Source organism: Limulus polyphemus, unplaced genomic scaffold (genome assembly GCF_000517525.1).
Source record: "Limulus polyphemus unplaced genomic scaffold, Limulus_polyphemus-2.1.2 Scaffold2242, whole genome shotgun sequence".
NCBI lineage: Eukaryota > Metazoa > Arthropoda > Merostomata > Xiphosura > Limulidae > Limulus > Limulus polyphemus.
Genome location: NW_013667852.1, coordinates 100,407 through 114,325, shown reverse-complemented (window position 1 = coordinate 114,325; position 13,919 = coordinate 100,407). Strand labels below are relative to the sequence as shown.

Sequence of the window (13,919 nt, the reverse complement as noted above, 5' to 3'; positions counted from 1 at the left end):
ATCCCATTTCGTTAAAATTTATCATAATTTAGTTTTAAATCTTTTGATAAAGTGTTTTATTAGTAGAATGACTCAGAAGTATAATTGCTATATTTAAAGAACATTTTGTATATGCGAATGAATAAAAACCCTGTTACCCGAGCGCTTTCGAAAGATGGAACTTTCTTCTTCAGGGGCAACCTGGCAATGGCGGTATAATCGAATTAGTGATATATATAAAGGGAGATTAGTGACGTCATGAAGGTCACCCTGTTTTCCAGGAAATGTTTAGTCTATTTCTTTATGTACTGTTTTAAGCGTCTAATTTCCGGTACAGTGTAGCAGATAGCGAGAGTGTATGTGAAAAGGTGTTAGGGATATTTTACTTTAGAATGGCTAAATATATGTATGTTTTAAACTATACTTAAGTGTTTAAGTAAATTAAAGGTGACACCTGGAGACTGACTGAAAAAGATATCTTATGCTAATCAATTTAAAAAAACAGGTATCGAAATTTATCTTAAATAAATTGTAAGTTTTAGGAAATTCAGCATTCACATTACACGAAACAAATAAGCAAAGAATAAAAATTATTGTTCTGACAGAGATGAAACCAATGAACGGAAATCACTGATTCCAGGTTCTATATTAATTCTGAAAGGTTGAACAGTGTTTAGATTAGCAATCCAATAAACTTCTTTTGTTTCTCTATCTGCTTTAGTTTTGAATCATGTTTCAATGTCGTTAATGGAATGACCGGGTATATGCAATTTTGATTCTAAAGCTTACTAGTGCATAATTTTTAACTATGAGGGGAGTCCCTAAGTTTATTTACTTGCCCCCCCCCCCAAAAAATAGAGTTAAAAACAATGGAGTAGCAAATTTTTAGATGAGTAAAATGAGTTGATAACTTGACATCAAATACGTAATACCGCGTCATAATGTGACGATTAATCCCACTATTCGTTGGTAAAAGAGTAGCCCAAGATTGGCGGTGGGTGGTGATGACTAGCTGCCTTCCCTCTAGTCTTACACTGCTAAATTAGGGACGGCTAGCGCAGATAGCCCTCGTGTAGCTTTGCGCGAAATTCAAAAACAAACAAACAAACGTAATACCGTGTTGAATGGCTCTATGTAAGAGATCGTGGCTTGTGAACTTTGACCCCCACAAAACGGTTAAAATGTGAATATTTTCCTTTAATAAAACACAACATGAAATCTCTATTTAGTCAAACATACCCCATCAGCACTTGCATGCCTCAAAACTAGGTAAATTTGACCATCTGTTGTGAACCCCCCTCATCCCCCAGGGAATTCTGAACACGGCTGTTTGAACATTGTATTTCTTGAAACAGGTATAAATTAAACAAATAAGGAAAATTAAAAACCTGTGTGTTAGTTAGCAGTGATATGAACATTAAAATGTTTAATGTTTAATATAACATTAAGAGTTAAAGACAATGGAGTAGCAAATTGTTAAATTACTGTATTTCATCGGAAAATCTTTAGTAAGTGACTGTTTTCCAGCATTTCAAAACCGACTAAACAAGTCCAAAACACCACAAAACCACTCCAACTGGAAGTTATTAGAGTGAACGAGTCTATAATTGTTGAGTAATGTATTTTAACCAGCTAATGACATAAACAATTTACATCTAAACATCATGTGGCAATTGACTAGTCAGGAGCAACAGTTACAGTGGTGATTTTTTTTTTTATTTTGAAAATTCCAAGTCAATCAGATAAAACTTTTTTCACAATAAGAGTTCACCACGCTGGCTAAATTATAATATCGTATTTTTAATTGAAACGCGTACATCAAAGTATAATTGAAAATTCTTCTTAATAAAGTCTGCTTTGATGTCGGTTTTTAATCAAACTTAGTTGAAATGGCTGTATACGTTGTAAACCCGTATTGAGTCGGTAGTGAAAGGCACGACCAAAGTTATTATTAATATTATCGTAACGTAATTTCACACGCATATCTCTCTGAAATGGATCATACTTGACCAGCTTAAGGGTTGTACATATTATTCAGTTTAAACGGTTTTATACTGTTCTCAGCTATGTATTTGTTTTGTTTTTTATTATTATTATTATATTTTTGTTCACTAGAGGGAGCTTTTTAAATATTTAATGATTGGTAAAGTCTGGAAATTTCACAAAAGTTTATGCCTGTGTAGAATCTCGAAGCTTCCCGTAGTATGTAGAAAACTAATATTATATAGAAATGTCTTACTGTGTGAGTTAGAGTTGAGTAATCAGTTCAGCGTCAGTTAGTGAGTCAGACAGAGAGAGCTAGTGAGTCGGTTTGCCTGTAATTCATTTAGTAAGACAGTAAGTGAGTCAGTCAGACGATGTATTAGTGGAGAAATTCTTCAATAAGTTTATTTGTGAGTTAGGCGTACATTAGTTTCGGAATTTCTGTTGAAACGTCAGTTGTGAAGTTTCACTTACCAGTGACCGTAGCCTGTATAAAACATTATTAGAGAAGTAAATTCATTCTTTTTCGTTTCGTGGACTGGATTATTTTTTGCATTATTTTTATCAAATAATACAAACGAGACAGCCTAACGATATAGCACGTTATAACACTGTTACTAGATCTTTGACTAAACTTCTAGATGACAACACGAGCACGAAGCGAGATCGACAATTTGCTGTAGATAATGAAACAGTGGAAAGATGATCAAGCAGAAAGAGACAGAGCATTAAAAAATAATCAAGAATAAAAAAGCAGAAAATTAAAAGAACAAGAAGAAAGAGGCGGAAAATTAGAAGAACAGAAAGATAAATGAAGAAAAGAAAGAAAGAGACAAAACATATTGGACGCCCCCAGTGGCTCAACGGTAATCTGTAGGCTTACGACACTAAAAATCAGGTTTCCATACCCGTGGTGGGCATATCACAGATATTCCATTTTGTACTTTGTGCTTGACAAACAATCAAATCAAATAAAAAACAAGACAGAAGATTAAAATGACACCAAGAATAAATATATAGAAAATTAAAAGAAGATCAAGAAGTAAGAGACATGAATTTAAGAGAGGAGTTTAAATAAAGAGATGTAATGTTTAAAGAAGATATAAAAATAAAAATAAATCTGAATGAAGAAATACCAACGAAGTTATTGGAGATGTACAGAGGGATTACAGCCACAAGATTGAAAAAGTACAGAAAGACATCAATAAAGTATAGAAAGGCTGTCATGCACAAAAAGAAGTCAGTTGGGCAAAAAGGACATATGAGAGAATAAAACATTTGGAAAATGAACTGGTAAATGTAAATATGAAACCAGCCGAGCCACCCTTCTTTCTTTCAAGAATTTTAACCTTAAACCCAGTTTACTATAAATTATGAAATAGAAGACACTATTTAGTCTACATCTATTACCACAATTTCTGTGTCATCTATAACTACAGAAAATTCCCGGACTACTCCATTATGTCACAACCAAACACATTCCCAGGATTTATCCTGAACAGTTCAACAACATCGTTCAATCGAAAAACCAATGGACTAGGATGGGAAGATACTTTGGGAAGCATGTTAGGCTCAGTGTGAATGAGTGAATAGCTAACTATTCATCTTGTTGTTCATTTAAAATAACCAGCTTCAACGACATTAAGCAAACGTCAAGCTGAGAGCAGTAACTACTGTAAAGTATTAATAGCTGCTTTATCCAACAGTTATGGAGTTATACGCCAGAGGGAAGTATCGAAAGCAAAGTTCAGAAGCAGAGTGCAGAGGAAAGAAGAGGCATTAGCCGAACTTGCAGAAGGTTTGGAAAGACTTGCTCAGTTATGTTACCTGGATGCTTCACGAGAAATGATGGATTCATTTCCATATGACCAATTTATGGATGCTATAACAGACTAGGATATGCGAATTGGCTGAAGCAAAATAGCTGTACATTTTTGAATGTAACTCTCCAGTTGATGATGGAACTTGAATTCATTGAAGTCTTAGATAAACAACTAAAGGCAACCTACAAGTTATGGGATCATCAGATCAAGTACTATTGAAACATCAACTAGAAGTTATGGGATAATCAGATTAAGTACTATTGAAACATCAACTAGAAGTTATGGGATAATCAGATCAAGTACTATTGAAACATTAACTTCCCCCTGGCGATAGTCTAAAAAAAACTGAAAGGATAAATTAGACAACTAGATACAATAAATGGAGGAAATAAACTACAAGACAATAAGTGTTTCAAGTGCATGTAAGAAATATAAACTCCTCTCAAAGGATGTCAGAGAAAGCAATGTATATTTTCAAGAGTTTGGTGACTGTGGAACTTCACTTAGATCAGGGATGAAACTATGAACCAGGCTTGTTTGTGAAAATGTGTCAAATCCCTGGAATTAAAATGACAGGATAATATACCTTCATCCATTTTCTGATGGAATGGTGGAGTGATACAACCATGCACTTTTAAATCAATTGGAGATATTTGTGGATAAAATTCATAAAACGTGAAATAAAGCATTTCTACTGCTACTGATGAGTCATCAAACAGCAGTATATGAAGCCACATGAAACATACCATCATCAATGACGTTTAAGAGAAAACTCAAAGTGCAATTGAAACTTATGTATTCACATTCTGAAGATAATCACGTAGCAAAGTCTTGCACAGAATATGCATAGATATTAAGAAACACCATTGATGTCATACATGACTTTACATGGAAAGACTTAAATCAGCTATGTACAAAATGAAAAGTTGTTATAATGTTAATCTTGATAAGACTAGATTTCATCGAGATAACATGGTGTGGTTGTACAATCCCCACGGCAAGAAAGGACAAACTTCAAAGTTAAGCAAGTGTTGAGAAGGACCATATGCTGAACTGTAAAGAATCAATGCCATGGTTTACAGAATCCATAAGAACAAGTAGTCCAAATCGAAGGTCATCCACCATGATATTCTTTGGAAGTATGTCAGTAAGGGAATGACCAAATGAGTAATTTGAGTGAAGAATTTGTCAGTGAAAGACAACGAGGGTTCCTCTTGAGACCACTTCCAGAAGATCAACAACCAGTGACAGGACAGCAAATGTCGATAAGGGAAAGATTTCGTCCCATCTACGTACAATGAGCATAAGAAGAGAAAAACACCAAAACAACTTGGAGACTGGATAGTTTAGACACAGTAAAATAAGAAATTATTAAAATTTTGTTTTGTTAGTCGGAATTTTTATTACACTTTGCTTAGCATATTTGATTAATAATATAGTCATTGTAATGTCTAATTGTGAATATTAATTTTTTTTAAATTCTAAATAATGGCTTTATTGCTAATTATGGAATTCTAATTTCAGTGTACTGGTATATTTGTGTATTAATATTGTTTATGTTTGTTTGTTTGTTTTTGAATTTCGCGCAAAGCTACACGAGGGCTATCTGCGCTAGCCGTCCCTAATTTAGCAGTGTAAGACTAGAGGGAAGGCAGCTAGTCATCACCCCCCACCGCCAACTCTTGGGCTACTCTTTTACCAATGAATAGTGGGATTGACCGTAACATTATAACGCCCCCACGGCTGAAAGGGCGAGCATGTTTGGTGGGACTGGGATTCGAACCCGCGACCCTCTGATTGCGAGTCGAGCGACCTAACCACCGTGCCATGCCGGGCCATTAATATTGTTCAAGGGACTTCACAATTCAAGAAAGTGGTAGTATTGTAGGCTGTATTTGTATCATTTTAGTATTTTTGCTCACTAGAAGGAGAGTTTTACATTAGTAATGACTGGTGAAATTTAGAAATTTCATGAAAATTTAGGCCTTTGCAGAATGTTATAGCTTCCTGTAGTAAGTAGAAAATTAGTACAAGTAGGTTTATTTGTAAGTTAAGGACAATTAGCTTAGGAATTTCTTTTGAAACCTTGCTTGTAAAGTTAGCCCTAGTAATGAACCTAGCCTGTAGCCTGTATAAATCGTTATTGAAGAAATAGACTAATTCATTATCCTTACGTGGATCGGACTTCGTAATGTTTTACCAAATATTCCAAAAAAACACTAATTTGTCCGGTAATGAAAAAGTGTGATTAAAACTATTTTCAATGTTATTGTGATTTAATAAACATGCAAATTTATCTGAAACGAATCATAGTTGACTTGCTTAGGCGTTGTACACAATACTCAGCTGAATGATTACATACGATGGAAACCAGTATTGGGCTGGTAATGAATGACGTCATTAAAACTATTAACAGTCAAGTCTTATTGCGATATAACATCATAGGCATATGGCCAGCGTAGTCGTTATACGCATTATTCAAGTTTGTTAACTTAACATACTGGTCAGTTAGATTATTATTATAAATATAAGTATATATTCATTCAGTGAGTGAATTAAAAACAAGTTTGTTGAAAATGTTTGAATTTTGTAACACGTACATATATTAAGGTATTTAGTAAATTATCACAAAACTACGAACCGTTGCATTTTAAAGCAAAATTTATTGTGTTAAGCAGATAGTATGCGTTACCTTAAATCAGGGGTGCCCAAACTGGACGTTGCAGGAAAGTATCATGGTGGCTGTAGCAAATACATAAAAATACACGATATTGTTAAGGTACTCAATACTGTAGATTCATTGTGGAAGGGCTTCTGTTGAGAAAGTTTCGGGGATCCTCCCTTAGATTGCTGTATATATTTGGTCTCGTGCGCATGTCACTAACAATCCAAATTGTTGTCTGATAAACAATCAAAATTCGAAACGAAAGCGGAGCTTTAAAATGTGTAAATAGCCAATAAAACAAGAAAAGTGTAATATTTGTGTAATAAAACGTAGATATGTTAGCCTAAGCCTTTCAGTTTTAATATAAAGACACTTTCTTTCATATATTAACATAATTTATCATTGCATCTTAAAAGGCCCTTTTGTTATCAATGTCATACTTTCATCGAAAAATTGTTACAAGCTAAACTAGCAGTTTGAATTAATAATCTTTCCTCGTTAGAAAATACCGAAAGTGTTTCATCATCGGTATTCTCAGATATTGTTTAATTAATTTTTGTCATTAATATGCTTTATGCTTTGCGTTCGTAAACATTTGTTGTTGATATTAAATGGTATTTAGTCTGTGTTGCAATATGGTATTCAAGTTATATAACAATTATATTCTATAACACTGTACCTAATTTAGAATAAGCTCTAAATGAATCTATTATTCAAGTTTAGCATAAAGTGTTTACCCTCTAATCTTAGAGAAATTTCGCTAAATCTATTACATTACAGCAGGCAGAACATGAATGTCACGAGGTTAAGTAAAACGAATAACGTTAATAAAACTTTTAAGGTTGAAAGGCTTAAAACATCATTTCTGGTTATGTAGCTGATAAGCAATTACACTAATGTTTAAATTAATATAAAACTAGGAAACTTTGCGAGAAAATTGGACAATTATTTTGTTGTTGTTGTTCGATACTGAAAATAGATCGTTCATAGCCTATATAATCACCGAAATATAAATATTGATTAGTTACTATGTTTATTCCTAGATATTCATTACTAATTAGTTCATATCCTACTTTTCAGCTGTTAATCTGCTGCCGTCTTCAGAGGAGTCTTGAGAAATTGTTTCTTGTCAAAGGAGTCGGGTTCGATCCTGTGTCCTCTTGATAGGTGATAAGACTGAGACCATGACTAGGTCTTCTTGTTGTTAACTCACCTCTATCACCAATACTCAGAAATCTTAACATGAAACATTTAAAAAATAGTGCCTTCCAGGATTTGATTGAAATATGTTGACAATGCATTTATAATATAGCCACATATTACAGACAATATTCTAGAAAACATGATCCACCTGAACAGACAATATTCTAGAATACAAGATCCATCTGAGCAGACAATATTCTAGAATACATGATCCATCTGAACAGACAATATTCTAGAAAACATGATCCATCTGAGCAGACAAAATTCTAGAAAACATGATCCATCTGAACAGACAATATTCTAAAAAAACATGATCTATCTGAGCAGACAATATTCCAGAAAACATTATCAACCTGAACAGACAATATTCTAGAATACAAGATCCATCTGAACAGACAATATTCTAGAATACATGATCCATCTGAACAGACAACATATAGTGTTACAATTCACAACAGAAGATAAAAAAAGATAACAACCTAACATTCCAAGACGTGATAGTTACTCATGTACCATAATAAACCTATAATTATTGAAAAATAATTCGACTATTAATAAACTAACCTTAAAAATATTTAAAAAAATAGGCATCATAAACTACCTAGTTTCCAGACTGAAGAGGATTTGTAACACGGAAGATATTAAGAAGAAGGAAGAAAATACATCATTGCAGCCTTCTTCGACAATGGATGTGAACACTTGATAAAGAAGAAAAGGAAGAAAAATTCACAACCAATAAGCAGGAAGATATTATAAGACACATAACCATATTACGTATGTCAAAGGTCGTTTTGAAAACATACAGAGGATATGCAAACAACATAGTCTAAGAGTATTCACAAACCACAAATACTGAACAGTCTCAATTAATACTCATCAAACCTCCTTGGACACAGTGGAAAAGAAAAACACCATTTACAATGTTACTTGTGAATATGGACACTAAATATAATGGCCAGGTGGTTAGGGCGCTCGACTCGCAATCTGCGGGTCGCGTGTTCGAATCCCCGTCACACCAAACATGCTTTCAGTCGTGGGGGCGTTATAATGTGACGGTCAATCCCACTATTCGTTGGTAAAAGAGTAACCTAGGAGTTGGCGGTGGGTGGTGATGACTAGCTGCCTTCTCTCTAGTCTTACCATGCTAAATTAGGGACGGCTAGCGTGTAGCTTTGCGAGAAATTCATAACAAACAAAGAAACAACTAAATATAATATAGAAACAAAACATTCAAGAGCATAATAACCACACACGACCCTGTGATACTGATCTATCAACAACATCTCATCATACCAGGGAAAAAGACCATACAACAAAGTCGAATAATACGAAATAATGTGAAATTCATCACACACACATGAGAAAAATAAAGACAAAAGAGGCTTTCTACATCCATTTAACTGATAACACACTCAGTCAACTTGGAATAGAAGTCAGTAAAACCTGAATATCCCACTTCAAAATAATCACATAATAGAATTACTGTGTGAGTAAAAGATATTTCCAAACAGCATACACGTAGTATATTGATTCTTGTCCTAGTGGGGAAGATCCCAGACGAGCGGAGAGTACTCCAGCTCTCCTATCAAGAAGACCCAGGGTTGAATCCACAAATACTGATCTTTCTAAATTCTCTCTGAAGACACCAGCCGGAAGGTAGGATATAAGATAGTCAATAATTAATATCTACTACTAATAAAAAATAACTAACTAATCATTAGAATCAAGGAATCATATAGTATACCCTAATCATACTGTACCAAACTTCTCCACCCTAATCATACTGTACCATATAGAATATAAAAAATATTAAGGTACATAATAACAAATGGTTATCTTTATAGGATCATTTACATATAAGTAGTTATACATTGACAAGCTGAGGCATCAGTCTCACTTCCGGGAGCATAAAGATTGAATGTAGGACTTTACTTAATAAATTCTATATGATTATGGTATATTCTATATGGTAAATTATTATTAATTTATTAAAATTATTATTATTATTAATTATACTTTATTAGTATACTAATAAAGACACCAGTTGATATCCAATCGCCTCAATCTTACCTTAAGTAATGAAATTAGAGATATATAAGTAAAGTTTAAAATATAAAAATACTCATATAATAAAGTTGGAAATCAGTTACTATAAAGATAATATTGATATTGAGGTTTATAAAAACGAGAAGTTTGATAATGTATACACGTGAAAAATGTAGGTTTAGGTGTTTCTAGTTTTAAAATATTTAAGCACAGCTTCAGCCAGTTTATCAATAATTATAAAGACGAGAAGTTTGATAATGTATACACGTGAAAAATGTAGGTTTAGGTGTTTCTAGTTTTAAAATATTTAAGCACAGCTTCAGCCAGTTTATCAATAAAATACTCTCAGTAATTTCTTCGTCGCTTTCGCCTGCATCCGGATTGATGGATTTTATGAATAACGTAGTAAGCACGTACTCTCATTAGAAATTCCAAGTCAGGATTACGTCTTTTTTTTAATTTTCGTTTTGGATGTTGTTGCTATTGTCACTCTTATTTTTAGTTCCCATTTGTAATACTTTTTGATATTGGGGCTCAATGTGCCCCTCATTTTATAAAATACTCATCCAACAATGATATTACAAAGCAGTGTGATGGAGCACTTTGACAATTTGTCGTTAAGTCTCAGATAAACATATATATATATTTATAACTATATTGCGTTGACCTTCATAGTCGGAACCAAAATTGCGTACAAACTGCCTGGTACAATATATGCTCTTCTATGCTCTCAAGAGAAAAATTATTGTAACTGGTAAAATATAATTTGATCTAGTTATGGGAAGATGGTAAAACAGCGGACAGTTAATAGTAACAATATCGTTACCGTATAAAACTTACCATACGAATCAAATAGAGTTGATAAAGGTACTGGTAAAAGGTACTTTGATCTAGTTATGGGAAGATGGTAAAACAGCGGACAGTTAATAGTAACAATATCGTTACCGTATAAAACTTACCATACGAATCAAAAAGAGTTGATAAAGGTACTGTTAAAAGGTACTTTGATCTAGTTATGGGAAGATGGTAAAACAGCGGACAGTTAATAGTAACAATATCGTTACCGTATAAAACTTACCATAGGAATAGAATAGAGTTGATAAAACGGAATCATTAGTAAATCGATTCAGTTTAGAACTCGAGCTGTTTTACTTATGAGTGATTTTTAAAAAATCTTTTACCAAAATCAACGTATAAAAAATAAAGTGTCTGTTAGTTTCAAATGATATGAATAATAGTGATCAACTAAATAAAATTATTTTTTGAAGATATTGGTTGACGTTATTTCACTGACATTTTCGATAACCATAGTTTGGGAAACATATCGAGCCATTGATCAGAAAGTCTGGTAACACACACACACACACACACAAGAGAAAACGTATAAAAGTTATAATAGCAGTGTCCTTATCGAAAAAATGGAAAAATCTGATGAATAGATGTTGAAACTAGATTCATTCATCAAGTGCGAACTTTGAGTTTTGTAAAAGAAATACTTAATTTCGGTTAAATTTAAAGAAGTTTACAAAAAGTTTTAATTTCAATATTCCGACCAATTACTCTCTTCCATTGATTTACAAATTAAGTCAAGGATTAAATACAATACAATCAGATAAATCAGAATGTAGCTTTGGCGTTATCCGTAAAAATAAAGCTTGAAATTTAATTTTTGAATTATTTAACACTAATGCTTATCATCTTACAAGTAAATTGGCTGATCATGTTGTTACATTGTTATTTATGTTTGCAATAATTTATCTATTCCTAAATTGTATAAATTTAACCAAAGGTCAGGCTTATTATTAATCTGTCAAAGACTGTTTTAAATAATTCACTGGTCCTGTTTAACGAAATTTTGAATTTATTAATAAGTAGCATTAGACATGTTTATCGTAATATTCTTGACCTCTGTATATCTAATGAAGGATAACTGTCAAATGTTAAGTTATGTTCGCCAATTCTGAATTAAAGGCTTTTACTTATACTTCTTAATTGTATAAATATATACTGTGTTGTTGGTGTTGGGCTTAAGATTCTTCTACAGTAGGTGTCTGTGACTTGTTGGCGATAAATTCAAAAATCAACGAACGGCACTCACTCCACTTGTTTTCAAAATAACATATATATATTCGGAACTAGTTAAACGTATGTAAAACATATTCTTTACACTATAGAGATCATAGACATATCATAAACACTATATACTTCTCTTGTTAAATAATTTAAAAACAACACTTGTGTAAAAGATATATTTACAATTAAAAGCAATACAACTTTAAAATCTATACAATAAATAATTATTAAAAACAGGGGGACGTGCTTAAAATACTACACATATGTTTCGGTGTTTGTATAACACTACCTTCAGGAGTAACTGCAAAAGTTAGGCTAGGACTTATATACCCACATAATCATTTGCATATTAAAACGCCATCTAGACTCAAACTATTCAGAGTTAAAACACATCTGTCCAGTACTATGTTATTTCCATACCTGGACCAGTTTCCTTGTTTAATATAATATCTTTGTTGTTATTTTCAATTTCAATATATGTAGAGACTTTTAGGGCACGTCCCTGTTTTTAATAATTATTTATTGTGTAAAATTTTAACGTTGTATTGCTTTTAATTGTAAATAGTTATTTTCTTCTTGTCAAAAGTCCACATAACCTATTAAATTGCTGTAGAATTTCAGTTGAGAAGCCGAACTATTATTCTCTATTACCATCGCCAAACTATCCGAGTATAGTTCACTTACTTTATCGTCGAGTTACCCCGGTTGTATCCTATTCTTCTAAAATCGTCTGCTCCTTTTTCCCTCTTTGTATTTTCGAGAATCGTCTTTCTATTTGTCAAAGTCCACTGAGGCTAGTTCAATTACTTGAGAACTCTGTCTGACGAAATAAACTTATTTTCTTATCTTTTTCAACACCGTTAGTCTCATTCTAATATATCAACCGTTAAGCCTTCCACTCTTACGACGATTAACTTTGCGTTTAACTTTTCTATTGCCGAATTCCTTCCCGTAACTTTACTTTACTTCTCGTCTGTCTGTCTTTGTCTGTCTGTTTACTTTCCCGCTCATCTCACACTATTTAAATGTTTATTACTTATTCTTTAACTCGCTATATCCTCGACATCAATAAATTTCATGCAACCTTCGATAATCTCGACATCAATGAGTTACAAACACAACGTACGACTCTTACCGAGTTACGTAACTAAACTTGTCGTAACATTTACTTTAAAATAATTGCTTCTAACTCTCTTGTAATGAACAAAACTAAATCACAAAATACATTAATGAATAATATCTACACTAAACAGTTTATATCATGTGACAATAACATTACATGAAACTGCTGATCATGAATCCGACTTGTTATCCAATAAGTGCAAATACGTTTCAGAGTTAAATCCACACCATCACCGTTGTTTTCAATTACTGCTGGCAACACCCACCACCAACTCTTGGGCTATTCTATTACTAGCGAATAGTGAAATTGATTGTCATGTTATAACGCCCTCATGGCTGAACGTCCGAGCATGTTCGATGTCAAGTTTCTATCCCGCAACCCACAGATTGCGATCGAGCGCAATAATCACCAAAACGTGCCAGGCATCGTGAAGAGAAGAAAACACGATCATTAAAAAACTGGGAAAATGAAATAACGTCAAGCGTTCTTTCTCTATAACGGTCTATAAAGGTGTGCACGGAAACAAACATTTCACCAAACTACATGCAAGGTTTCTTTGGACAATATTATCGGCCTGTTGGGCTAATGTTAACAGATACATCTGGAAACTCTAGCTCTCACCTAATCGTTGTAAACTAATATAAGCAAAAAATGCTTTATATTTCATAGAACAAGTTAATTAAACATTTCTTTTTGGTAAAGGTTCTGGGTAAAACTCAAGCTGCACTGGCTTTGTTTGTGCGAGATGGAATGAATACAAGGGGAAATGATAAAAGCAAGAGAAAACAAACGAAACTGTAAGCATGTACTTAAACCAGGTAGTTAGAAAATCTACTGCCTGAATATGTAAAGCTTAAGTTTTCGCATAATTTTCTGTGTAAAGTTGAAAATCAAACGAAATCAGTATTCTGAAAGCTATAATTGAAATTAGAATGATCAGCAAGTTATTTAAAAATAAAAGAATTTACACAGAACGCACATTAAAAAAAAAAGAATTAGAACGTTAAATAAATGTAAAGTAAAT

General features: G+C 33.0%; 1 protein-coding gene across 5 annotated transcripts in view; it reads left to right on the top strand.

The window, feature by feature from the left end:
• LOC111087511 overlaps positions 1–13,919 on the top strand; it is an 88,748-nt gene that overhangs the window by 14,003 nt on the left and 60,826 nt on the right. For 2 of the 5 annotated variants that reach the window (XM_022394377.1, XM_022394375.1), the window contains exon 1: positions 8,826–9,309. The exons of the other annotated variants lie outside the window; for them this stretch is intronic. The gene's annotated coding sequence lies outside the window, so the exon portion shown is untranslated. Of the gene's footprint in view, positions 1–8,825; positions 9,310–13,919 lie in introns of those variants that run through there. 5 annotated transcript variants of the gene reach the window in all.